The following is a 27,856-nucleotide window of genomic DNA, read 5'->3' as shown; positions in this document are numbered from 1 at the left end:
TCATAGATTCATAGATATTTAGGTCAGAAGGGACCATTATGATCATCTAGTCTGACCTCCTGCACAACGCAGACCACAGAATTTCACCCACCACTCCTGCAAAAAACCTCACACCTATGTTCGACATTGGTGAGGCCTCATCTGGAGTACTGTGTCCAGTTTTGGGCCCCACACTACAAGAAGGATGTGGATAAATTGGAGAGAGTCCAGCGAAGGGCAACAAAAATGATTAGGGGTCTGGAACACATGACTTATGAGGAGAGGCTGAGGGAACTGGGATTGTTTAGTCTGCGGAAGAGAAGAATGAGGGGGGATTTGATAGCTGCTTTCAACTACCTGAGAGGTGGTTCCAAAGAGGATGGTTCTAGACTATTCTCAGTGGTAGAAGATGACAGGACAAGGAGTAGTGGTCTCAAGTTGCAGTGGGGGAGGTTTAGGTTGGATATTAGGAAAAACTTGTTCACTAGGAGGGTGGTGAAACACTGGAATGCGTTACTTAGGGAGGTGGTGGAATCTCCTTCCTTAGAAGTTTTTAAGGTCAGGCTTGACAAAGCCCTGGCTGGGATGATTTAATTGGGGATTGGTCCTGCTTTGAGCAGGGGGTTGGACTAGATGACCTCCTGAGGTCCCTTCCAACCCTGATATTCTATGATTCTATGATTCTATGTCTGTGCTATTGAAGTCCTCAAATTGTAGTTTAAAGACTTCAAGGAACAGAGAATCCTCCAGCAAGTGACCCGTGCCCCATGCTACAGAGGAAGGCGAAAAACCTCCAGGGCCTCTTCCAATCTGCCCTGGAGGAAAATTCCTTCCCGACCCCAAATATGGCGATCAGCTAAACCCTGAGCATATGGGCAAGATTCATCAGCCAGATACTACAGAAAATTCTTTCCTGGGATGACAGAGCCCTGGAAGTTTCATGAATAAATACTTGATGTGTGAATACTCGATCAAAGCCGACATGATCAATATAGCTCAGTTATCCTCTGAGTTGCAATGTCTAGATTTATGGCACTCCTTATAACTGAGAATGTGACATCTATGTATCCACAGCATATATGTGACCCATTATCATGCTCTCATGGAGTTCTCTTTGACACATTTTGAGTATACACTTAATGACTTAAATTCTGAAAAAGGAATAACATCAGGCTAAAAAATCTGAGTGCGATACAAAACCTGTACTGGGCACTTTAGGATTCAATGGAGATAAGGAGGTGGACAGTACTAGTCCTGACTGGCAGTCATTCCAGAAGTTGTTTGATTTTGTCTCTTTTTCTTCCTCCTTCCGATTTTGTTTGCTATGTGTGCAAGATTGTTACAGGGTTGGGAAGGGAAGTGCCTGGTATTCTTTCATCCTGCTTCTAATATTCTTACAATGGTTACTGCAGTTTTTCCTGGCTCTCTCTACTGCAGAATGATTCATACTGGTATAGGGGCAAAAGCTACTTTCTTACACGGGAGAGGCCACCTTTTACGCATTATAATGGGCAGTGCAGGTAATTGACACTTGCAAATAAATGCAAGATGTTTGTTCATTTCTATTTGACATGTCTCACAGTTAACTTTCAGCTCTGAATAGTAAAAACCTTGTTTACTATGTTATGAATGCACATATGGATAGGAGTCGGGATTTGGCCAAACACCCCTATAAAATATCCTCAACCTAAAGTATCTCTTTGCCAAAATGTAAGAAAGCAAGCTTTAGGGAAACTACCCATTTCATCTATCTTCAGTGCCATTGACACAGCTATGGTCAAGCTTCCTTTTGTTGGACACTCACCAGGCTGCTGTGTTTGGATCCCAGCACTCTATCCATGTGCTTTTAACTAGCACTGGATCTGCGTAGGCTCTAGGCACTATCTCTTTCTTCAGCTGCTAGGCTCACTCCCTTGACATAGACTCTCTGTCTGGCACCCCACTTTGGAAGTGGGACCCTACAGTCCAGTTGTCCTGGTCCCAAGACTCTTCAGTAGCTTAAGCTCAACCTCTCCAGAGCGCCACCTTCATGCAGTACTCTGGTTCATAGTTTACCCTGGTTCATAGTTTCATATGATAGTTGAAGCAAATAACACAGACTATGCAGAGCAGGGGTTCCCAAACTTGGTTCACGTCTTGTTCAGGGTAAGCCCCTGGTGGGCCGAGAGACGCTTTGTTTACCTGAGCATCCACAGGTATGGCCACTCGCAGCTCCCAGTGGCTGAGGTTTGCAGTTCCTGGCCAAGGGGAGCTGCGAGCGGCCATACCTGTGGATGCTCAGGTAAACAAAGCGTCTCGTGTCCCGCCAGGGGCTTACCCTGAACAAGCTGCGAACCAAGTTTGGGAACCCCTGATGTAGAAGGATTTGTAAACCAACCACTCTTTATGTTAGACAGCACAAGAGATACACAGAGCCATGCAAAAAAAGGAACACCTATATGTCATTCCCTGCCACAATTTCCTCACTACTCCTGAGCATTCTTTGGGATTTGATCAGAGTCCTTTCAGGGTTCCAGGTCCCTTCTCCTGGTCCTCACTTTTCCAGTTCAGGCTTGTCCTCTGGATCATGGCATCTCTTCTGTGACCCCTACAGCCAAGATCTCTTCAGCTTCAGTTGGTGCAGTAATCAAGATGTCCTTGCCTGAGAAGCATGTCCCTTGGTTTCTCAACTTTTCAGTTTTTGAAAGCCACTTTTAACACCTGGTTTCTTTATTCCCCTCTGGGGAGTTTCCACTCCTCCAACCCCCTCTCCCTGCAAACCACTTTGAATAAATGGATTCTTCCAGCTCAGGCACCCTCCTTAGTATAGCCACTATCATGACAGAGCACAGTTGTTACATATTAATGACTTCTTCTGTTTGTTCTGTAGCTTCTTCCAAACAGGGTGTGTGATATGTGGCAGAGTCCTTGTCGCTCCATGGTTGATTACTACATATTGAAGATCGGAATTATACATAGAGTTCATAAAATCCATCAAAATTTGTGAATTATACACAGACAGGTTATCCAAACCATCACAGCCTTAATATTCATGCCTTGATAAAGTCAAGACATGTCAGGATTCAGCTAGATGTCTATTGCCATTGAGCTTCCCTTGAAGTTCTTGAAGAAGATTGCAAAGATGAAATCTGTCATTAGGATATATATCCATATTCACATTTTGCATAAAACTAGCTATAATTTTGTCCCATTTCTTGTTAGTGTTTTTGTAAATAAGATCTTTTATTTTGGAATCACATAAGAAACCATACGGACTTGTGAATAAAAATACAGGGAAAAAACTCATCCTGATTAATTGGGTTAGAAGGAATTCAAATTACTGGGCCAAGCTGAAAAAAGTTAGGAAATTGTCACCTACTCCCTGTGCCACGTAAACCCCTTTCACCAAGTTGAGGGCAGGGTCCTGCCTTCCCTTAATTTTTGCAGCAGGGGAGAGGCTTTAACATCTACCTGAAATTGTGCATTCTCTGCTGCCCAGGCCACTTCCCTTCTTCAGCGAACAGTGTCCATTGTTTATGCTGTACTAGCCCGGATATCCTCTTCCCGAAACGTGTCACTGTAACCACAGCCCTTGGTAGATTATGTGCCACTGGGCTTCTCCCCTTGGGTTGATGCCAGCAGAACTCCACAATTTCCATCTATCCTTGAGCTGTTAGCATATGCTAATAATATGCTATTTATTTCAGATGTGTACAGCAGAGGGAGCTAGTCTTGTTTTTGGAGCAGAATGAATTTAATCAATGACTGACAGAATAAAAAATGTTGGCTAAATTATTTGCCAAACACTGTTAAGCCATCTATACAACTGGTTGAGTGACAGAGGAAAAATATTTGTCAATTATGTATTTAATGAAAAAATCTAAATAATTCAACTAATTCTAACTATAATACTGAATTGATCATATAATTGATAGAACTTCTTATTAGTAAATAACTATTGAAATAAATTTGTATTGATATTTAAAGGATAGCGTTTATGACCAATTAACATGACGTTCTATAAGAGGACGCATATAAAACTACCAGATATATTGTGGGAGAAGATACTTTGAGGTGGATAATTGATAATTCTCACAAATCTTACACTACATGTTTGTAGAAAGTTGTGACTCCCATGAGTGTTGTTAATCCTCAACATCTCATCCATATAATAAATGGATTTGGAATTTGGTTAAAGTATCGTTGCTATTTGGAGTACATAGGCTTGGTGTACTGCTGTGTGTTCTAAATGCTAGTGTAGTAGGTATTCAGACTGGCAGTGTAATCATATTTTTTTCCCCTCTACAGAGTGACTATTGGAGCTTTCAGCCTTTGTATGAAAGCACCACATTTTTGTTTTCATCCTACAAAAGATGACAGGAAGGAAGAGGATGACTTAATGGTCCAGTGAGTATAAGCCACATTGTTTTAAAATATGTTAAAAATATTAAACAGTTCTTCAGAGACATCCTGACTGAAGATGACATAGGAACACTTGTACAGTCAGAGAGGTTAAATTACAAAGTGAAAACAGGTACATCAGTAATAAGGACTAAGTGCATTACTGGTGGAAAGTTCCTGGTAAAAATTTTCTCTCACTGTCACATTAAAAATCCAGTCACAAAGTTAATTAATAGGAGATAGCACCTTTGATCCTGAAGCCTCTAAAAAGTCTAACAAAATTCTGACTTTTCCTATCGCTCAAGTGTGGCCACTGCTTGAGTGAAATGTGGCAGCAATATTATATCTATGGACTTGGCAAGATCAACACTTAGCGTGCAGCAAGCTAGGGTGTAAATCTGCAGTACAATAGCAGGGTGTGCACCAAGCGCCACACACTAAAAGTTCTGAAACAGGAGTAGGTCAATGCGCTAGGGAAATTTTAAGGCACAGCTGTAGGGTCCACATGGACAGTTGGTGCAGAATGCTAGTGTGCTATAAATTGGCGCATCAGCTGAGCCCTAGCAGTTTATCTAGACTAGCCTTCGGAAAAAACAATTTAGAACAGTAAATGAAGAAGAATACTGTATCCACTTGAAACTGCAGGGAGACATTTAGGTGTGAAAAATTTAAGTATCCAGATTGGAATTTGACAAGGATTTGGTCATAGTTAACACCTTTATTCTTATCAAAAAGTGCCATGGGATGTTCAATGACCACATTTGTTCAGGATTTTGGCTTTATATCACATGTCAAGGATGAATGAGAAGAAAGAGCACAAGAATCACCTCCTTATCTTGAAAATATTGATCTGGTGAGGCTGCAAACAGCATCCCACTCAACACTCTTCATCACAACAAAGAATTACAGCATTCAAATGGAGGGTTTCTCTTAGCCTGATGCAAAGTTCTTATTCATAATGTTAGGCAGCATAAGGAAAGAGATTTTTTTAATCTAAACATGGTGGATTTTTTTAACTGTGAGAACTGTATATAGTCTTTTTATGAATGTCCTTTGCATAGGTCTTCAGCAATATTTTAATCTGGCTGTTTCAAACTAAGAGTACATTCTGTTCTGTTACAAGAATGGATACCTTCAAAAAGATTTTTTTGGATTCTGTCCACTTCATGTGGTACAGCTATGACCTTATCTTCCTGTTCTTTGGACCATTACTTTAGCTTGGATACCCAAAACCCTGAATGGTGAGTACAAAATAGCTTCTCTTCTTTTTACTTCCCTCAGTTTTGCAACTTAATATGCAACATTAGTTAGCCCTGTAAACGTTTCTCCAGGCTTTTTTTTTTAAAGCATTCAGTCCATTGCCTACTTATTGTTAAAAGTCTTTAAAGACATCCAAGTACTAACAATTTAGCAGCAAACAAATGCAAAATAAGAGAACCTACTTTACATGTAGCCAGAGGGAAACTTCAAACCAAAGGAAAAGGAGAAAAAAAAAAGAAATATTTGTTCAAGGTTCCTTAAAATTAATTGTGAACGTGACAGTTCTAGCAATGGTATTTTCTGCATTTTCACACAATTCCCTCATTACAGTTGGACCAGTTTATATGTTTATGTGAAATTAGAGTTCACAGTTTTTATTAATGCCATAATCATGTTACCTAGATACGAAAGTCACAGCCTTTGTGGCTTCTTATTCCATCCCCTTACAGAAAGGTGAGTTCAGACATCAATAAAATAAATCCAGTTTCTCAGACATTTTTCATACTATAGAACTGTTTATTTTCCTATTTATGCCCCTGAGGTTAGTTAGAGGGCTATAGAGCCAGGCTTAGAATTTTGGGGTGGGCCTGTAAAACAATTTTTACACCCCTGCTCTTCTTCTCCTGTCCTGTAAATAGTTCCTGTCCATCATGACCACCCTGGTCTGTGCAATGAGTGTTTGAGGATTTGAGGGAAGCTCAGTGAGATTTTTTAGGGAGCATCTTGAAGCTTTGCTGCCTTGTTTTATGTAAAAAGGGCTTGGAAATCAGAGTGCCATCACTATTCTCCCACTGCAGGAGAAGTGGGGCCTAGGTTATTGTGCTGGGCTCTACGCAGAGCTGACAACAATTAGAAGACACTTTCAAGGAACAATTTAACAAATAAGCTTCAGGTATGGAGGCCAGTAATTTATACCACTATGTGCCAGCCTTTATGATTTTCCCCAGTGATTCTAATTCCTTCTACGCCGTTGAACTCGGCAGTCTTGTTGCTCATAATAAATTACTCGTGAAAGTAGGGTGATTTGTCATGCAAGGCTCTAAAACACTTTACAAGCAATGATCAGGGACTAAGCCTTACAACCACCTTGTGAAGTAGCTATGCATTATTGTATGCATTTGCATTCATTGCATTTTCCAAATGAACAAAGCAAGCTGAACAAGAGTTAAGATTTGCTGACATCATAGAGTGATTTAGTGAAAGAGTCAGGAACAGAATCCACAATAATACTGAGTGATTGTCAGAAATAGAAACTGAAGGACAAAGTGTCTTAGCTAAGGATGTAAATTGTATAAGTATAGAAAGGAGTATAAACATCAATTCTGGCCATACTGATTGTATAGTTATTTTGTTCTAAATTCCGCCCGCCCCCCCCCCGGGTTTCATGGAGCTGGGGACCTGTTTCCCTCAGAAGTCTGCCTTTCAGCTCTTAGTTCAATTTCCTGTATAAGAATCTGCTTCAATGTGGCTGCTAGGACTCCTATAGGCAGCTCTTTTGGGTGATCATTGCCTTGGTTTATGACCTTTAGAATTTGTCATAAGTACAAAGTAACCCAACGTCCTGCTGCCCAAGATGGTGTCAGAGTTTAATCTATAGTAGATCACATCCTTTTAGGTCCTCCAGGTCAAACTGGATATTAAAAGGACCTTTAGTTACTTTGGAGAGCTATGTTTCAGAGTAACAGCCGTGTTAGTCTGTATTCGTAAAAAGAAAAAAGAAAAGGAGTACTTGTGGCACCTTAGAGTTAGTCTCTAAGGTGCCACAAGTATTCCTTTTCTTTTTTCTTTTTTGGAGAGCTAAATCCTTTACCATATCATCATGGTTGTTCATAGAATGTGGGGATTCTTAAGAGGAAACAATCTTTGTTCAAAAATTGTCTGAATCTTTGCACTGTTGTGTTATCACACTGTCAGAAAGCTTTGGAAGTCTAGCTGCCTCAGTAATATTTCTATCTTTTAGATTTATTCGACTGTCTCCTGGAATTTGATTCACACTTTCATTCTCAAGCCTGTATCTGAACCAGGTGTTCAATCCGGAAAGGCGTACCTTCAGAATCTAGTCAGTAAAGCACTCTCCAGCATTCCTTCTCAGTTTTTTACTTCTTAATCTACAGAGGCAAATCTATGAAGGAGAAAGGAATGGTACTTAGCAATAACTGGGTTCTTCAAAGGTATTATCTTCGCAGATCCATCTTCCTCTTTAGACTCTTCAGACAAGTCAAGAGGAACAAAAATCTGTTAGAAATGCAAGCTTTTCAGAACCTTGATTAGAATGCTTAGGTATGAGACCCAGGGACAACTTGGTGTGTGCCCCAGCTGTTCTCTACTGCTGAAATACATCCAGTGAGAACTTCCTTGGAGGCTGACACCTATGAATAGCCCATGTCACTGCAGTCTTATTTCTCTATATTGTACCCTTTAAAAAAGTTTTGATTATTTGTCTCTATACTTTAGAGAAAAAAATAAATTATACGATAGTAGAAATAAATTACTACTGACCGCTATTCCTACCTACATGCCTCCAGCTTTCACCCTGACCACACCACACGATCCATCGTCTACAGCCAAGCTCTGCGATACAACCGCATTTGCTCCAACCCCTCAGACAGAGACAAACACCTACAAGATCTCTATCGAGCATTCTTACAACTACAATACCCACCTGCGGAAGTGAAGAAACAGATTGATAGAGCCAGAAGAGTTCCCAGAAGTCACCTACTACAGGACAGGCCTAACAAAGAAAATAACAGAACGCCACTAGCCGTCACCTTCAGCCCCCAACTAAAACCCCTCCAACGCATTATTAAGGATCTACAACCTATCCTGAAGGATGACCCAACACTCTCACAAATCTTGGGAGAAAGGCCAGTCCTTGCCTACAGACAGCCCCCCAACCTGAAGCGAATACTCACCAACAACCACATACCACACAACAGAACCACTAACCCAGGAACCTATCCTTGCAACAAAGCCCGTTGCCAACTGTGCCCACATATCTATTCAGGGGACACCATCACAGGGCCTAACAACATCAGCCACACTACCAGAGGCTCGTTCACCTGCACATCCACCAATGTGATATATGCCATCATGTGCCAGCAATGCCCCTCTGCCATGTACATTGGTCAAACTGGACAGTCTCTATGTAAAAGAATAAATGGACACAAATCAGATGTTAAGAATTATAACATTCATAAACCAGTCGGAGAACACTTCAATCTCTCTGGTCACGCAATCACAGACATGAGGGTCGCTATCTTAAAGCAAAAAAACTTCAAATCCAGACTCCAGCGAGAAACTGCTGAATTGGAATTCATTTGCAAATTGGATACTATTAATTTGGGCTTGAATAGAGACTGAGAGTGGCTAAGTCATTATGCAAGGTAGCCTATCTCCCCTTGTTTTTTTCCTACAAACCCCCCCCAAGACGTTCTGGTTAAACTTGGATTATTGCTGTGCACATTGTAAGATGAGCTATTGCCAGCAGGAGAGTGAGTTTGTGTGTGTGGTTTTTGGAGGGGGGTGTGTGGGGGGGGGTGAGAAAACCTGGATTAGTGCTGGAAATGACCCACCTTGATTATCATGCGCATTATAAAGAGAGGTTTCAAAGAGGGATGGGCTATTACCAGCAGGAGAGTGAGTTTGTATGTGTGGGTGGGGGGGGGGAAGGGTGAGAAAACCTGGATTTGTGCTGGAAATGGCCCTACTTGATGATCACTTTAGATAAGCTGTTACCAGCAGGAGAGTGGGGTGGGAGGAAGTTTTGTTTCATGGTCTCTGTGTGTATATAATGTCTTCTGCAGTTTCCACGATATGCTATGCATCCGATGAAGTGAGCTGTAGCTCACGAAAGCTCATGCTCAAATAAACTGGTTAGTCTCTAAGGTGCCACAAGTACTCCTTTTCTTTTTTCTTTTTACGAATACAGACTAACACGGCTGTTACTCTGAAACCAACCATAAATTACAATAAAACTTCTATGGTAAGGAAGGATGATCCAGTGGCTGGGGTACTAAACTGGCACCTAGAGACCCAGATTAAATTCCCAGTTCCACTGCAGACTTTCCCTGTGATCCTGAGAAAGTCACTTAGTGTCTCTGTGCCTCACTTCTCCATCTGTAAAATGGGAATAATAGCACTTCCCTACCTCCCAGGGCTGTTGGAAGGATAAATATATTAAAGATTGTGAAGTGCTCAGTTACTATAAGGCCCACATTACTAGATAGTTAATAGTAAATAAAGGGAATAGTGGATTTAAAAACATGCCTCATCTAAAGAAATTTCTTTCAGTCAAAAAGGAAAGAGAGAGAGAATCGAAAAGAACTAAGTAGGAATGGGAAACTGAAAACAAATTATAGCTAGATTCTGATACTCTTATTCTAGCTTAGTAGTACTATACCCACTGGGAGTACTCAAGGAGTAAGGTACTATTGAATGTGAGAAAGGAGATTAGAATCTGCCCTAAATTAATTAGGCTGAAAATCTGAAACGTTTTATCTTCCTGCAATTTATTGTAAAATGTCATTACTCTTTCTTGATTTTTTTTCCCAGTGACAGTTTATTAATAGTTTCCATAGCATCCATTGTTGCCATAGTAATTGTAAACAAATGAGTTATGTGATTGAAGCTGGGGGAGGGTGGGTAAGAGATGCAGGCAGCAGCCCTGTGGGTTGTTCCTGACATTAGTGAAGAGTGAAGGGAGTTTTTTTTTTTAAATGAGCACTCTGACTTCCACTAAGGGCACCCAGAAAGAAGTAGGTGCTTTGGCTTCCTTTTCAGAGTGTCATAGTACTGGATCCAGTACTAAGTGCAATGGGTCTCAGTTAGAGGCAAATATGAAAACTTCCAGACATCGTAAAGCCATTCGTACCTCCAGTCATTGTATTTCTCTGGAATGAATTGCTATTCATTGCACCAGTGCACACTGAAAAGCTAGTTATTTGAAGATGCTCTATGAGCCAAGTTTTGCCCTTTGTTACATCTGAGTGACAGGGCAGAATATGCAGATCTTGCTGGGGGATCTTAGACCCACATTTTTCAGGTTGTAATTTTTTCAATAGAAAAACAACCCAGAAAGATTTTTTTTTCTAGCATCTGTGTTGAAGGTACTTATGCTGCATTGACTTTATGATACCTAGAGTTTAAATGTATTTAAAAAATCAACTTTAAAGGTGTATTTTTTTTATTGTACAGATTTTGTTGTAATAGTATATTTGTATGACACAAAATTAGTATTGGACAATATCCTATCTATCTGATACATGTAGAATTAGCAATCTGTTGTGCCTGAAACACACAGTCTTGGATACAGGGCTCACAAATGTACCTGGGAGCTCTGAGACATAGTACATCATTGAATTCTCTGGCTTGCAAGGGGAGCATATTATTTCTGTACTTGAAAGCTTTGTTGGCTGCTGTGGAGGAGCAGTATGAGTTCTTAAAGCCCAGACACCTTCTTTCCCCCTTTGGGTAGGCTTGTGCCCATAGGGGCACTAGGAGGAACAACAGTTGTGCCTGGTTCCTGCACTTGGGTGCATTCTAAAAGGTAAAAATATGATATTTATGAGCCAGGAACAAGAGCTGTCTTTGGTAGGGATGATTTAGTGTTACTCAGAGTGGAATGAACTCCACCAAAAATTAGGAAATCCACCCTATCCTGCTCATTAATCTGAACACTTGCTATCAAGTGCAATAGTACAAAGTAGGTTATTTCAACCATTTTGTCCCAGTTATTTTCCTGCTATTGAAATTAAACTTAATAAGCATAACCATTAAATAAATAAATCTCAAGGCTGACAGTGCAATGAAATTCGTAAGAGAACACAAGCAATGAAACTCCGACTTGGAGGAGTAAGCAGGCAAATGGGAGATATGCCCCAATGTGCTAACAACAGTGGCTTTATAAAGTGAATTCTCCCTTTATGTGGGAAACCTGAAGTATTGTAGAGATGTAAAAATATCCAAATGTCTTACTTTGTCTGAGGAGACTGGTGGGGAGTCAATGAATTAAAGTTCTGAAATCAAGATTCTTGCAATAGCTGAGCAACTCAGGACGTACTTGGGAGAAACGTTTATGGAAAAACAATATGGTATTTAGTAGGGATGAAACCAGTACAGTTTTGTAGAAATTATTCTGACAACGTATACGAATTCGTAGGGAATTGTATTTGTTCTATCGTTTTTTTTAACCATCCTGTAGCAGGAATATGCTCTGAATGCAATTCTATAGGATAGTTAAAAACAACTATGAAAAGTTTATAATTTTCTATTAGATTCTATAAAACTTTGCCAGAGGGGAAGGGCCCAAAGAATAATTCATGAGAGCTATGCTTGTTATTACTGCTATATACTATCGTCCATGCCTGCTCAGATAACCAAGAAACGCTGGATGGGAAGTGGTGGAAGAATTGCTGTGCATTGCATGAGAGTAAGAATGTTATCAGCCATTTTGTGGCTGCTATTAATTGGCTGAAATTTCAGTATAGTGAAGTCTGTTGGAGAACATCCACGCCCTTTTGCCAGTACGTGTTGTACCTGAGAATATCTAGGAAAGTTATGTTCTTGTCTCGTTATTTTTCCTTTTATTTATACTTCTTCTCTTATGACATTATCATTTCTGTTTATGAGCTGCAGGCTACTAAACTTCATTGGCTGAATACTTCTAATAATTTTATATAAGGTACCCTGATTTGCCTCAAGGGAACTCTGAAGAAGTGTATTGCTGAGATGTTTTATATTTCATGGGGTTTGCATCCATTCTTTGTTATTACAAAATACTAGATGATTAGTGAAACTGTATGTAGGAGATCTCGAGCTGGTATTTGCAAACATTCATTTGAATATAAACTATGAATTTGGTTTAATGGTAATCTATTTATTAAAGATTTTCTGTAACACCCATCACCATAGTATCTAAGTGCTGTTCATTTAGACATTCCTATGAGAGAATTTTTGTTTGCAACAGTATTCATGAAAAGAGAATGTGTTACAATTCACATGTGAATTTGGTTTTGCTGAAATATTTGCACTGAAAGTGTTGAAACAACCATTTAAAAAGCTGTTTTGTAGGACTGATAGTCAAATCAGGACATAGAAACAATATTATGTGACTTCTTGTCTGGTGTTTTTCTAGGGTCTAATTTGAAAATTTCCTCATAGTTCAGTTTTAGTTCTTGAAATCAATCTCTGCCTAACAGATTTTTGCCTTTGGATTACCAGGACTGGTAAACTTCTCTTTGGGCTTTTATATTTTACCAGGACAAGCACAGAACCTACCACCTAGACAGGTTCTACAGTGGGAGATAGTAGCCAGTGCCAGATGTTTCACAGGGAATGAACAGAACAGAGCAATCATCAAGCGATCCATCCCCTGTTGTCCAGTCTCAGTGTGACGCGGTCTGCTTACCCTGCACTAGCCCAGACAGGGTTAAGCCCATATTACTGACAGCAGAAGTCCCGCCTTCCCGGTGGGACTGGGCATGCTCCAAATGCTCTAGCAGTATAAAGGGAGGAAGCCCAGCTCATTCTGGGTGGAAGGCTGCAGGGGAAGCTCCTGTGGAGGGCCAGCCACAGCCAATGACTGCACCAGGAATCAGAGCCTTGCTGGACCCACCTGAATCCTGGTGACTGGAGGAGCCACCGGAGGTGACCGACCCAGCTGACCATGGAGAACCTGACGTCTCATGGTTGACCCCAATGCAGACACTGGTAGGAAGTGACCCAGGAAGGGTAACGGAGTGGTACTTCCCACCTGGGAAACCTCAGCATGTTGGACCGCCCCCCCCCCCCGCTGAGTCAGTGGCAAGTTGCTATGCCACTGTTAGGTCTACCGGGGCCACCACACCCCTTGGTGGGCATCCTGCCTCTATAGACTCTGGCCACTAGGCCACGCTGCCCTACACCAAAGGGCTGCTTTATAGACTCTGGCCGCTAGGCTGTGCTGCCCTGCACCTAAGGGCTGCCCTAATGACTCTGGCTGCTAGGCCATGCTGCCTGGACCCTCGGGGCGTAGACCGTTACACCCAGCATCTGGCAGTCAGAGGCCTAGGGACACACAGAGCATGGAGTTGCCACCCACTTCTACTTCCCCTACCAATTCTTCCCTGTTTGTAAGCAGCAGGTCAAGAGGAGAACGACCCCTGATTGGTTCCTCAGTACAGACATTCTGATGTTCTTATGAAACACCCCTCAGGAGCATGAGCCCCTTCCATATCACTTTGCATTTTGTTTATTGAATTAGTTTGACTGTCCCTGCATTCTAATTGAAAATCTTGTAAGTTTTTCACTGCTGCTTTTTGCTGATGTCAATTCTACTGCTTTGGACCAATTTAAATTCCCCTCTTCCAGCAGTGGTCTATGAATACTGTCATTACTGTCTTTGGGTTAAGTTTAGAAGTGAGAGCAACAAGGGTGCTGTCATGGTGGGCATGTGCTATAGACCACAGGACCAGGAAGATGAGGTAGATGAGGCTTTCTTCGGACAATTAACTGAAGTTTCCAGAACACAGGCCCTGGTTCTAATGGGGAACTTCAGTCACCCTGACATTTTCTGAGAAAGCAATACAGCAGTGCACAGACAATCCAGGAAGTTTTTGGAGAGTGTTGGGGACAACTTCCTGGTGCAACTACTGGAGGAACCAACCAGGGGCCATTCTCCTCTTGACCTGCTGCTTACAAACAGGGAAGAATTGGTAGGGGAAATAGAAGTGGGTGGCAACCTAGGCAGCAGTGACCATGAGATGGTTGAGTTCAGGATCCTCACAAAAGGAAGAAAGGAGAGTAGCAAAATATGGACCCTGGACTTCAGAAAAGCAGACTTTGACTCCCTTAGGGAACTGATGGGCAGGATCCCCTGGGAGGCTAATATGAGGGGGAAAGGAGTCCAGGAAAGCTGGCTGTATTTTAAAGAAGCCTTATTGAGGGTGCAGGAACAAACCATCCTGATGTGCAGAAAGAATAGAAAATATAGCAGGCAACCAGGTTGGCTTAACAGTGAAATCTTCAGTGAGCTTAAACACAAAAAGGAAGCTTACAAGAAGTGGAAACTTGGACAGATGACTAGGAAGGAGTACAAATATATTGTTTGAGCATGCAGGAGTGTAATCAGGAAGGCCAAAACACAACTGGAGTTGCAGCTAGCAAGGGATGTGAAGGGTAACAAGAAGGGCTTCTATAGGTTTGTTAGCAACAAGAAAAAGGTCAGGCAAATTGTGGGACCCTTACTGAATCGGGGAGGCAACCTAGTGACACATGATGTGGAAAAAGCTGAAGTAGTCAATGCCTTTTTTGCCTCGGCCTTCACAGACAAGGTCAGCTCCCACACTGCTGTCCTGGGAAACATGATATGGGGAGGAGGTGAGCAGCCTTCGGTGGTGAAAGAACAGGTTAAGGACTATTTAGAGAAGCTGGACATGCACAAGTCCATGGGTACAGATTTAATGCATCCGATGTTGCTGAGGGAATTGGCTGATGTGATTGCAGAGCCATTATCTTTGAAAACTCATGGTGATCGGGTGAGGTCCCGGATGACTGGAAAAAGGCAAATATAGTGTCCATCTTTTAAAAAGGGAAGAAGGAGAACGCAGGGAACTACAGACTGGTCAGCCTCACCTCAGTCCCTGGAAAAATCATGGAGCAGGTCCTCAAGGAAACCATTTTGAAGCACTTGGAGGAGAAGAAGGTGATCAGGAACAGTCAACAGGGATTCACCAAGGGCAAGTCATGCCTGTCTGACATGATTGCCTTCTATGATGAGATAACTGGCTCTGTGGATATGGGGAAAGCGGTGGATGTGATATATCTTGACTTTAGCAAAGCTTTTCATGTGGTCTCCCACATTCTTGCCAGCAAGTTAAAGTATGGATTGGATGAATGGACTATAAGGTGGATAGAAAACTGGCTAGATTGTCAGGCTCAACGGGTAGTGATCAACGGCTCAATATCTAGTTGGCAGCCGGTATCAAGCGGAGTACCCCAGCGGTTGGTGCTGGGGCCGGTTTTGTTCAACATCTTTATTTATGATCTGGATCAGAAGTGGGCAAACTACGTCCTGCGGGCCACATCCAGCCCGCGGGACCGTCCTGCCCGGCCCCTGAGCTCCTGGCCCGAGAGGCTTGTCCCCGGCCCCCCCCCCACTGTCCTCCCCGCCCCGCAGCCATGCCGCTGTGTGGGCAGCGCTCTGGGTGGCGGGGCTGCAGAGCTCAGCCTGACCCAGTGGTCCGTGCTGCGCGGCGTGGCTGCCTGTCCTGGTGCAGCCATGCCGCCAGCCACCGGTGCTCCAGGCAGCGTGGTAAGGGGGCAGGGAGCGGGGGGGGGGGCAGGTTGGATAGAGGGCAGGGGATTTCGGGGGGGTGGTCAGGGGCATGGATAGGGATCGGGATGGTCAGAGGGTGGGGAACGGGGGTTGAATGGGGGCAAGGGTCCTGGGGGGGCAGTCAGGAAGGAGGGGGGGTTGAATGGGGTGGGGGGGCAGTTAGGGGCAAGGGGTCTGGGGGCAGTCAGGGAGAAGGGGTGGTTGGATGGGGCAGGGGTCCCGGGGGGGGCAGTCAGGAGGGGGGGTTGGATGGGGCGGGCGGGGGGCAGTTAGGGGCGGAGGGTCGGGGGGGTCAGGGGACCGAGAGCAGGCGGTGTGTGGATGTGGCAGGGGTCCCCGGGGGGCTGTCAGGGAATGGGGGGGTTGGATGGGGCAGGAGTCCCAGGGAGGCTGTCAGGGGGCGAGAAGCAAGGGGGGTGTCGGATGGGCGCGGGGGCCGGGCCATGCCTGGCTGTTTGGGGAGGCACAGCCTCCCCTAACCGGCCCTCCATACAATTTCAGAAACCCGATGCTGCGCTTAGGCCAAAAAGTTTGCCCACCCCTGATCTGGATGATGGGATGGATTGCCCCCTCCGAAAGTTTGCAGATGACACTATGCTGGGGGGAGAGGTAGATGTGCTGGAGGGTAGGGATAGGGTCCAAAGTGACCTAGACAAATTGGAGGATTGGGCCAAAAGAAATCTGATGAGGTTCAACAAGGACAAGTGCAGAGTCCTGCACTTAGGATGGAAGAATCCCAGGCATTGCTACAGGCTGGGGACTGACTGGCTAAGCCACAGTTCTGCAGAAAAGGACCTGGAGATTACAGTGGTTGAGAAGCTGGATATGAGTCAGCAGTGTTCCCTTATTGCCAAGAAGGCTAATGGCATATTGGATTGCATTAGTAGAAGCATTGCCAGCAGATCGAGGGAAGTGATTATTCCCCTCTATTTGTCATGGGTGAGGCCACATCTGGAGTATTGCATCCAGTTTTGGGCCCCCCACTGGATGCAATACTCCAGAATGTGGACAAATTGGAGAGAGTCCATCGGAGGGCAATGAAAACGATGAGTGGGCTGGGACACATGACTTATGAGGAGACGCTTATTTAGTCTGCAGGAGAGAAGAGTGAGGAGGGATTTGATATCAGCCTTCAACTACCTGAGGATGGAGCTTGGCTGTTCTCAGTGGTGGCAGATGACAGAACAAGAAGCAATGGTCTCAAGTTGCAGTGGGGGAGGTCTAGGCTGGATATGAGGAAACACTATTTCACTAGGAGGGTGGTGAAGCACTGGAATGGGTTACCTAGGGAGGTGGTGGAATCTCCATTCTTAGAGGTTTTGAAGGCCTGACTTGAAAAAGCCCTGGCTGGGATGATTTAGTTGGTGTTGGTCCTGCTTTGAGCATGGGGTTGGACTAGATGATCTCCTGAGGGCTCTTCCAACCCTAATCTTCTATGATTCTATTATTATTAATTACACCAACCAATCTATCCTGCAGCATATGCTCTTGTGCTGATGTGTTTACACTTCTATAAGATGTTTGATTTGGTACTGATCAACATTTTGATTAAAAAACCAAAATGATATAAAATTAGTGTGACACGTTATATGGATTAAAAAATGTCTAAGAGAGAGGTCATAAAATATCATTGTAAATGGGAATTGTCATCAAGCAGGTATGTTTCCAGTGGGGTCCCACAGGGATCAGTTCTTGGGCTTATGCTATTTAACATTTTTATCAATGACCTGGAAGAAAACTAAATAATCACTGATAAAGTTTGCAGACGACACTAAAATTGGAGGAGTGATAAATAATGAAGAGAGCAGGTTACTGATACAGAGCAATCTGGTAAACTAGATGCAAGCAAACAATATGCATTTTAATCTGGTTAAATGTAAATGTATACATCTAGGAACAAAGAATGTAGGCCATGCTTACAGGATGAAGGACTCTATCCAGGGAAGCAGTGATGCTGAAAAAGATTTGGGGGTCACAGTGGACAATCAGCTGAACATGAGCTCCCAGGGTGATGCTGTGGCCAAAAGGGCTAATGCAATCCTGGGATGCAGAAAAAGGAGAATCATGAGTAGGAGAAGAGAGGTTATTTAACCTCTGCATTTGACACTGATGTGACCACTGCTGGAATATTGTGTCCAGTTCTGGTTCCCACACTTCAAAAAGGATGTTGATAAATTGAAGAGGGTTCAGAGGAGCCACGTGAATGATAAAAAGATTAGAAAACATGCCTTATAGTCATAGGCAGCTCGTGAGTCTTTTCTTTAGGGAGGCTATTCCCAGTAGCACTGGAAGCTTCCTAGAAGTGGGGAGGCCACTGGCACCTGGACCGTGGCCCTGCCGTCTCAATCTGCCCTCCCCCCAAGGCTCCACCTGCACTCCGCCTCTTATTGAGGCCCCGACTCTGCTTAGCCTCTTACCCCCACAACCCCGTCCCTGCTGCACCTCTTCTCCTGCAACCCCACTTCTTCCTGCCCCCACTCCACCTCTTTCCCCTGATACCCTGCCTACCACTCAGTCCTCTCCGCTCCCTGTCACTTGCCCTTATGGGGGGGTGAAGAGGAACAAGTGTTGGGCAGGGTCTCAGGAGAAGAGTTGGAGTTTGGGCAGGAAGAGGGCGGAGCCCCGGTGGGAGAGGCCAAGCAGGGGCGAGTCCTTGGGGTGGAGCAACAGGGAGGAGGGGCAAACTGTGAGCGGGGCCTTGTGGGGGGCAGAGTGGGAGCAAGGCCATGGTCCGGATGTCTTTGACCACCTCCCACACACTTCTAGAGAGCTTCCAGTGCTTGTGCTACCAGGGCGCAAAGGCGGGGGGCTGGCTGGCCTCCAAAGGGAGGTGATCTGCATCCGGCATTTGCCCCCTATGTGGCCAACCTTTTTTAATCTGGGGAGGCTTAGCCTTCCCAAGCCTCTTATATACGCCGCCCATGCTCATAGTAATTGACTTAAGGAGCTCCATCTATTTAGTTTGACAAAGAGAAGGTTAAGGGATGACTTGAATACAGTCTATAACTATCTACATGGAGAACAAGTCTTTAATTGTGGGCGCTTCAATTTAGCAGACAAAGATATAATATGATCCAATGGCTGGAAGTTGAAGCTAAACAAATTCAGACTTGAAATAAGAAATAATTATTTTAACAGTTAGAGTAATTAGCCATTGGAACAATTTATTAAGGGTTGTGGTGGATTCTCCATCACTGACAATTTTTAGATCAGGATTGGATGTTTTTCTAAAAGATGTGCTGTAGGAATTATTTGGGGGAAGTTTTCTAGCCTGTATTATACAGGAGGTCAAACTAAATGATCACACTGGTCCCTTCTGTTCTCAGAATCTATTAACTTCATTTCAAACAAGCAAATACTTTTTTTTTTTTTTTGGACCAGAAGTGGTGCCTTGGCTATGGAAAGACAAAGAGAGGATTTACCCTGTGGCAGACAAATTCACAGCTACTGAACAAGCCTCAGCCCCTCAGAACACAACTGAGCTGCAAGGTATGTTACATTATAATCACAGGTTTTTCCCAAATGTTTCAGCCCTTTTAGATCCTTTGTATCATCTCTTGAGAAGTGAGACCCACTGGCATTGGGGAAAGAGACGAGAGAGCTATCCAGGAGTCTAAAAAGCCACTCAAGACCTTGGAGTGCCTTGTTCATTTTGACCTGGGCAAAGGATTAATCTGGGCATGTGATGCCTTGCCCTATGGGCATATGGGGTAGGGGCAGTTTTGTCTCATAATTTGGGGCATCTCAGACAACAACCAATTGGTTATGTCTCCAGGTCACTGACTAAAGCTAAAAGGGGCTAATCCCACTTGAGAAAGAATGACTAGTTATTGTTTTGGAGTTAAAAAAAAATTCTGTCGGTACCTCTATGGGAAGCCTTTCCCCATTCTGAAATATCATAACCGTTTGTGGGACAGTTCATTGACAATAAGGATGTACGGACCATGGCACCTACCTGCCTACAGTGTTGGACTTTGACATTAGCATGCCATCCCTCAGTTGTTTACTGGTACCAGAACAATCTGGTTCTATGGACCTTTCAAGAGAGATTGTGTCACTCATGGAACATATCGACCAGACACCAATCAAGGATTCCCAGATAAGGAAATGTACTAGCTAGGATCCTATCCTGAGTACAGCAGGCGATAACATTGTAAGGGAAAAAAATTCTGCCCATTTAGGGCCAGGAGTACAGAACTGAGAGAGAATGGATTTATGTTATGGGGCTGCTATACAGTCAGAACGCAACAGACTTTTTAAAGTAGGCTTTTTTTGGTAGATTCTTCTTTAGTTATTTCCCATGAGTAATAGCTTCATGAACAAGATTTAACAGATTTCACAAGTAGTGAAATATGGTAAACCCTTAAATTACTAAAATGGGTGGACAAAATACAATGTTGCAAAGCTTTTAAATTCCATCATTTAAGAATACTGCATGCATTTGTATGATAAATTATTCATTTTGAAACAAAAAATTCTAATGGATTTTAACTTTAAAACTTTGTGCTGTAAGTCAGAGAGATATACAATAAATGACATAAATACAAACAAAAAGTGCCTGACAGAACCCCAGCCCCTAAAATTAATCTGGCCATCTTCCACAGATGCTGAGCCAAAGAATCTGTAAATCTGATAGTATGGACACAGAAAAATGTGGATAACCCCAGTTCTAATTCTGGCTTCCACCTCTGAATTGAAATCTCTCTCTACTATGTTTAGTGATTTTAATATCCCTATCTCTTCAGACAAAATAAAACTGAATAAGCATTGAGTTGGCAGACAAAAAAATACAAGATGAAAATAAAAGGCATTTTAACATAAGAGATTTCAGATTGTTCTCTGCATCCCTAGTTTTATTTCTTATTTGTACAACAATTTCCCTTGCTTATATAACCAGTAGTTCTTAGTGGACCATTTTGTTTTTGCTTCTGTTGCAGTTCTTTATACAAAGTTCAGAAAAGACCCTCCTGACCTATCAATTTGTTTGGTCAATGTATACATTTTTGGGGCTTTCTTCCGCATTCCTCACCTCTTTGGTCTGGGTGAGTGCATAACTCCCATTAAAGTCAATGGGAGTTGGGTGTGTAAATCTGAGAATAGATTTCCTCCCTAAAAGCTACATTGAAAACCCAGTGAAGTCAGTGCTGATCTGTCCATTGACTTCAGTGAGATTTGGATGAATCCTGAATATTATAGATCATTTGGGGCGAGTTCTGACTTTAGCTGCATGAATGGGCCCCTCTAAAGTAAATAGGATTCATGTACCTGCATCCAAAGGCAAAATGGGGCCTAAATTAAAATATGTCTGTCCTCTTTCAAATTTAGTAAACCTATATTGGTGGGCTTGGTTTTATTGCTGACACTGAATAAAAAGGAGTAAAATATGATTCTTCTCTTAAATTATTGATGAGAGCTAGAACAACAAAAATGGATTAATAGCATCTAAGATGCTCACTATCAAGAAGGTTTCTTGACTTTCTGTTCTATTGGATAACTCCTTAAGCAAAGCAGTCATCCAAGAGAAACCTCAAATGCATCTTCTCTTTGAGCAAAGTGTCTGTGAGTCATACTGGAAACTAACTACTGCTTCTGCTCACCTGACTGGGCTGAATGCTTTTTTAAATTCCTTGCTAGACTCTGTAGCAATCTGTTTGAAAGTAACAGTGCAGAGGATGGAGAATGGTCTTGTGGATAAAACATAGGAGTAGGAGTCAGCAAATCAGTGTATTGATCCTGGATCTTTCACAGATTTCCTGTGTACTTTGAGAAGCCACTTAGGACTAAATTTTCTAAAGTGTCCACTAATTATTTATGGGCTTCTTGGGAAACCTATTGCTTGATTTTCAGAAGAGAGGAGCATCTATACCTCCCACTCAAGGCAAAAGGAGTCATTGGTGTTCAAAACTCCTGGAAATCAGGCCTCAGATGTCTCAGGTTGGCCACTCAAGTGCTGAGATTCTCAAAACTAATTTGGACACTTTTGAAAATATAGTCCTTAGCCACTCTATGCCTCAGTCTCCCATTTACAAAATAAGGATGAAAATACTTCCTTACCTCAACTCATTAATGGAAAGTACTATACAAGTGTAGATCACTCCGATTAATATGGACACAGAAATCCATTCCGCATAACTCAGATACATGCATTAATAGCAAATAGGCTAACCAAACATGAGCTGGATCAATGGTTAACTCTTAAGTTTGCAGAATGAAAAGAAGAGCTATGTAACAGCTAGAATAAGTGAGTAGCATTGTATCAGTCTGCATATTTGCAACCAGACTGGGAATGTACACCATTCCCACACGTCTCTAGAATAAACTGACAAAAGATACTATTATTGACATGCTATATGAGGGTTTGATCTTTCAAATGAATCACTACCACCATGCGAATGCCATATTATCCTAGCAGGCTGAATCATTGTATCTCTGTTCTGGACATTAGTGTTTACATACTTTAAACACATGAGAAAGAAACTGAAGCTTTGTGATTCTAATACAACTTATGTCAGCCCTAGATACCAACAAAAGAACTACTGTGCACATTCTATGACCATGCCAAAACTCTATCACATGACAGTGTCAAATTTCTAAAGGCTGATTACGAAGAGTCTTGAAAATTAAGAGCTCTGTACAGTTTCAGTACTCTGCTTATTTTTCTCAAAGTTTATAACTGTGTATTATTTAACTGCTCCTGTTTTGAAGAAATTAACTGAACACAAGAATAAGCACTTTTACTTCATGCATTTGAAAAGAATACAAATTAAAATTAAGTATGCCACAATGTAGATGAATACCATTAATTTTTCAACTACACAGTTTAAAAAGTCTCTCCCCAGCCTCTCAGACCTTTCCAAAGGAAAGGAAATTATGTCAGATGTATATCATATAACTAAATCCTCTCTTAGGCTTTGATCTCAACAGGTATCTCAAAATAAGCATGGTATGGTCAATATTTGAATGGCAAACTTTGAAAGAGGGCACCTTTTGTGCTGCAGTCAATGGTACTGCTGATTCAGGCACTCTCCTCTGAGTCAGTACTGAACCAGTCACTCATTATGGTGACGACTGTGCTACTGGAGTTATTTGAATGAAATGTAAAATCAAGTTGCTGGCCACAGTTGAACATTAAAGATCCTTACAGCACTATTCTAAAAAGTAGGGGTGTTTTCTGAGTATCTTGGCCAAAGTCAAACTCACTTAATTATATTCTGCTCACTTAAATTTTCATGCAGTTTCATCTGAACAACTGTCTTCAATGCCCGTCCTCAACATATGTGCAGTGTTGGTGCAGGTTGTTGGTCAGCTACTATGCTGCCCGTTAGAAGTGACTGCATTTCAATGGTGGGTGAGTTGACTCATGTAGATTATGTAGTTTGAAAATACTTTGGGATCATTTGAGTTCAAAAGCAAAATATACAAAACATAAATGTAAGATACTATTGTATTTTCAAATTCACTGTTAAATACCTGTTCCTCTATTAAATATATAACAGGAATTCACTTCTCATGTCAAAGTACTCGATGCTGATTTCTGTATTACAAGATGATAGTGACAATGCTTTATGTTTTTGAAGAAGGATGCTCTTGTGGGTATGGTCTGGGAACCAGAAGATTTGGACTTCATTCCTAGCTTTGCCACAGGCTTCCAGTGTGACTTTGGATAAATCATTTTACCTTTCTGTGCTTCAGTTTCCTCACCCATAAAACGGGACTAATACTAGTTGTTTTCCACTTCAATCACATTTGTAAAATGCTTTGCGTTCCAAAGTGACAGAAGTGCAAACTACTATTATTATTATATACGGTCTTTCCACTAGGTAGATCCCAAAGCACTTTTTAAGCCACATACATTGAGATTACTTCACCCACCACTAAAATACACCTTGGGAGAAATTCAGCAGATATCAACAGTCCAGAACACAACATTCCAGGATGGAGAGTGAGAATACTTTCCATATTTTTCCAACTGAAACCATATGGGGAATTTTAGGTAGGTAAAATATAATTCTACAAAGTGGAATTTGGCCAGAATGTTTGGGCCTACTCTAACAAAAAACACGTGGACTATTTACAAATGCACCATGGTGGGGGTACTGGTTCAGTATTGACTCATAGAGAAGAGAGCTGCATACTGAATCATAAATATCTTTCATCAGCACCCGAGTTTTCACTGTAGGCAAATCTATACCAAGTACTGACCAACCTTGTCGTTCCTTAGCATACGATATCTGATGAGATCAGAGCTTATGGCAGAATGGCTGCCTAATATAACAATCACATCAATGTGCATTTTATTTATAGGGAAATATACTAAAATTCCACATGATGGTTTGATTTGCATATTTCCTTATATGAGGATTCTTTATTTAATTGCACAGAAATGATTTCATGCCTATGGTACAAACACTGTTACTTTTGGAATCTACTTTCTTACATCTCTAGCCCAATTCTAGTTCAGCCTCTAAAGCTTTATTCAGAAAATGATGAGCTTAAACCATTAAGATAATTAAAACACTGTGAAATAATTGTGTAATAAAAAATTGTTCCTTTTTTTCATAAATGAAATCTCAGTATAAATCCAAGACCCTAATGATAAAATAAACTGTTGAAAAGCAAAATAAAATTAAAGTAACTAAAGTCTTTTTAAATAACTGTACTTCATGAAAGTGCGTGTTTAGAGTCCCAATTGCTGTTAGGCTTTGTGCTAACAATTTAAAGTACAATTAGCAGTAAAATAGCCAGTTCTTAAGGCCACCGATAAATTAAAGTTAGAAAACAATGGTGACTTGCGCTTAGTATGCGGATCATATAAACCTAAACTGAAAAGAAGGCCATTAGGATTCTGGACATCTGGTCTTCTCTTGCTGTGGATAAAGAACAGGGCTGAATGTTGGAGTTCACTCATACAATTCTAATAGTTAATCCTGTTTGTAACGGTCGATTTACATGTTAGAAGATCTAAAAGACAGGAAGTACAGTCTGCCTTTGAATTTTAGTCTTTGGAGTTTTCCCTGTTAATCTTTCTGAGACAAGAATCACAATTTATTACCAACTATTTTTTGGCTTTCAACACAAGGTTTTCGTACACCTTACAATAACTTAACAAGATAAAAGAAAAGAAAATAATTCATTTTTGCTTAGTACAATATATTTTTCCACATGTCGTAATAGGGTGAATTATATATATATATAAATCTAATAAACAGTGAAGAAATATCAATTTCAAAAATAAAATGGAATTAATGAAATGATGTATTTAAAATTATTATTCAGTCAGATCTATTTGAAAACTGCCACCCCAACTCAGCCTCATCTTTAGTACATTTTATTGTGATATTAATATTTTGACATATATATATATTAATTAACAACTAATATAGATGTGTCAAATAAGAAGCATGGAACTATTAGTTTCATAGCACATTACCAGAAAATTCAACGTTTATTTATTAATTAATGTATTTGCTGTTGATAGCGGGAGTAATATTGTGAAGATGTGTGTGTGCTGGAATTAAGGAATTTCACAATTTTTAAGATAAACCATTAGTAAATTAATCAGTAAATAATATGCATGTATCCTTACTGCTGAACATCTGCTGATTATACAGGAACGTGATATGCAGGGGCCATCTTTAATAGGCTGCCAATTTCCAAAGTGTGTATACAAATCACAAACTTGTATTGTGCAAGCACACTTGAAAATTTCAGCTTGAGTGACGTGCCCAAGGTCAGGTCTCCTGACCCACAGTCCCGTGCCTTAACCACATAACCATTCTTCCCCCATTGTTTGAATTTTATCAATGTACATGGGCTTGGCAAGCTTTAATTGATGGCACTCAAAAATAACAAAGGAAACAGAAAATTCAAAGAAACAGATGGTAATTTAAACACATTTAGAGCAGAAAAGAAATAAATGGAAAGGACATAGTAATGGGGAATAGGATAGAATTTTATAGTGCTGAATCAGAGTCAGAGAAGGCCATGAAATATTTCTTCAAAGTTTAAGAAGTAACATGGCATAAATCTACAAAACAATGAGCTCACTGCTAAAAATTCCTTTCAAAACATCAGTAGCCATCACATCGAATTCTGCAGAGATTGTTTTATTCACTTTGAATTCCATAGGGCCTGATCCTAAGCCATTACTATGATACAATGGAAAATTGTCACAACAATGCTCACCTTAGATGGAGGAACATCAGGATGATTGATGAAGGGTATGAGTGATTTTGGACTAAAGGTGCGAGGGAGGGTGTAGGGTCCCTCAAAGCCAACACAACTATATAATTGTTTATGGTTTCTCTTCACTTTCACCAGGCTCAGAGCCAGCCAGATGAAAATAAGAAGGAAACAAACATTTTAACTGATTGGGCCAGGGTTCCGCCTCAAAGTTTAAAAACCAGCTGGAATCTTCTACATTTTAAAAATTATCAAACATTTCAAACAAAAACTTTCAAAATAAGTAAATCTACCTGTTTTTTTAATCTAGAATTCTATGCTATAATAACTCGTTAATGAAGATTCTACACACAAACTCAGAGCTCTAAATGTACACTTTTGTATTTTGCATATGCAAAAAATAGTTTAATACCAAACTAACTACTTTAAGAAAAATATTAATGTTGCCTGGTTAAATACTCAGAAGTAAAGAAACACCAAAATTATGGTTCCATTTACAGCATTAAATTCTGCTTTCTTACACATGGTAGGACAACTTGTAATTGCATGAGTACATGCACTTTCAGAGAAATCGTGGCGGGTGCCCTAATCCTTATAAAACAGGTTCTGTTGGACCAAGATGGAGAGCCATTTCCAGAATCTTAGACCCTTTATGGAAAATGCCATGCCATCTGTTGCCCAAGTTCCTTAGCTGATCACAACTGTGCCAGTATCATGTTGGAAGAGATGCAGTCTTCTTGGAATAGTCATGTCCCAAGCCACTTATATATATACCAGCATTTATGGTACACAATATTACACTATTATACTAATATAGGGAACATCTTGGGCTTTAGCACAGTCCAGGTGATCTTTGAAAAACATTTTTAGTGTCAATATTAGCTCTGACCATTATTACAAAATGTTATAAGGCAGAAAACCTTTGACATGGTCCCACACCAAAGGCTCTTAAGCAAAGTAAGCAGTCTTGGGATAAGAGGGAAGGTCCTCTCATGAATCAGTAATTAGTTAAAAGACAGGAAACAAAGGGTAAGAATAAATTATTAGTTTTCACAGTGGACAGAGGTAAATAGCAGGGTCCCTTAAGGATCTTTATGGAGACCAGTTCTGGTCAACATATTCATAAGTGATCTAGAAAAAGGGGTAGACAGTGAGGTGGCAAAGTTTGCAGATGATGCAAAATTACCCAAAATCATTAAGTCCAAAGCTGACTTCAAAGAGTTACAAAGGGATCTCTCAAAATTGGGTGACTGGACAACAAAATGGCAGAGGAAATTTAGTGTTGATAAATGCAAAGTAATGAATATGAGAAAACATAATCCCAACTATACATACACAATCATGAGGTCTAAATTAGCTGTTAGCACTCAAGAAAGAGATCATGGAATCGTGGATAGCTCTCGGAAAATATCCGCTCAGTGTGCAGCAGCATTCAAAAAAGCAGAGTGTTAGGAACCATTAGGAAAGGGTAGATAATCAGACAGAAAATATCACTATTCCACTATATAAACTAATAGCATGCCCAAACCTTGAATACTGTGTGCAGTTCTGGTCACCCCATCTCAAAAAGTTATATTAGAATTGCAAAAAGTACAGAGATGGACAACAAAAATTATTAGGGATAGGAAACAGCTTCTATATGAGGAGAGACTCAAAAGACTATGACTGTTTAGTTTAGAAAAGAAATGACTAAAGGGAGATATGTTAAAGCTGTTTCCTGGTGTGCAGGAGGTGCTGGGAGGG

At 41.4% G+C, this 27,856-nt stretch overlaps 1 long non-coding RNA gene across 1 annotated transcript in view; it reads left to right on the top strand.

The window, feature by feature from the left end:
• LOC141987278 (uncharacterized) overlaps positions 1-27,856 on the top strand; it is an 87,622-nt gene that overhangs the window by 22,015 nt on the left and 37,751 nt on the right. Inside the window, exons 3-4 of the long non-coding RNA XR_012639485.1 lie at positions 4,267-4,365; positions 19,313-19,420. This is a non-coding gene — a long non-coding RNA (uncharacterized LOC141987278). The remainder of the gene's footprint in view (positions 1-4,266; positions 4,366-19,312; positions 19,421-27,856) is intronic.

This window comes from Natator depressus, chromosome 5 (assembly GCF_965152275.1).
Source record: "Natator depressus isolate rNatDep1 chromosome 5, rNatDep2.hap1, whole genome shotgun sequence".
Classification (NCBI taxonomy): domain Eukaryota; kingdom Metazoa; phylum Chordata; order Testudines; family Cheloniidae; genus Natator; species Natator depressus.
The sequence above is the reverse complement of the archived record's forward strand: the minus strand, read 5'-3'. Positions and strand labels throughout refer to the sequence as shown.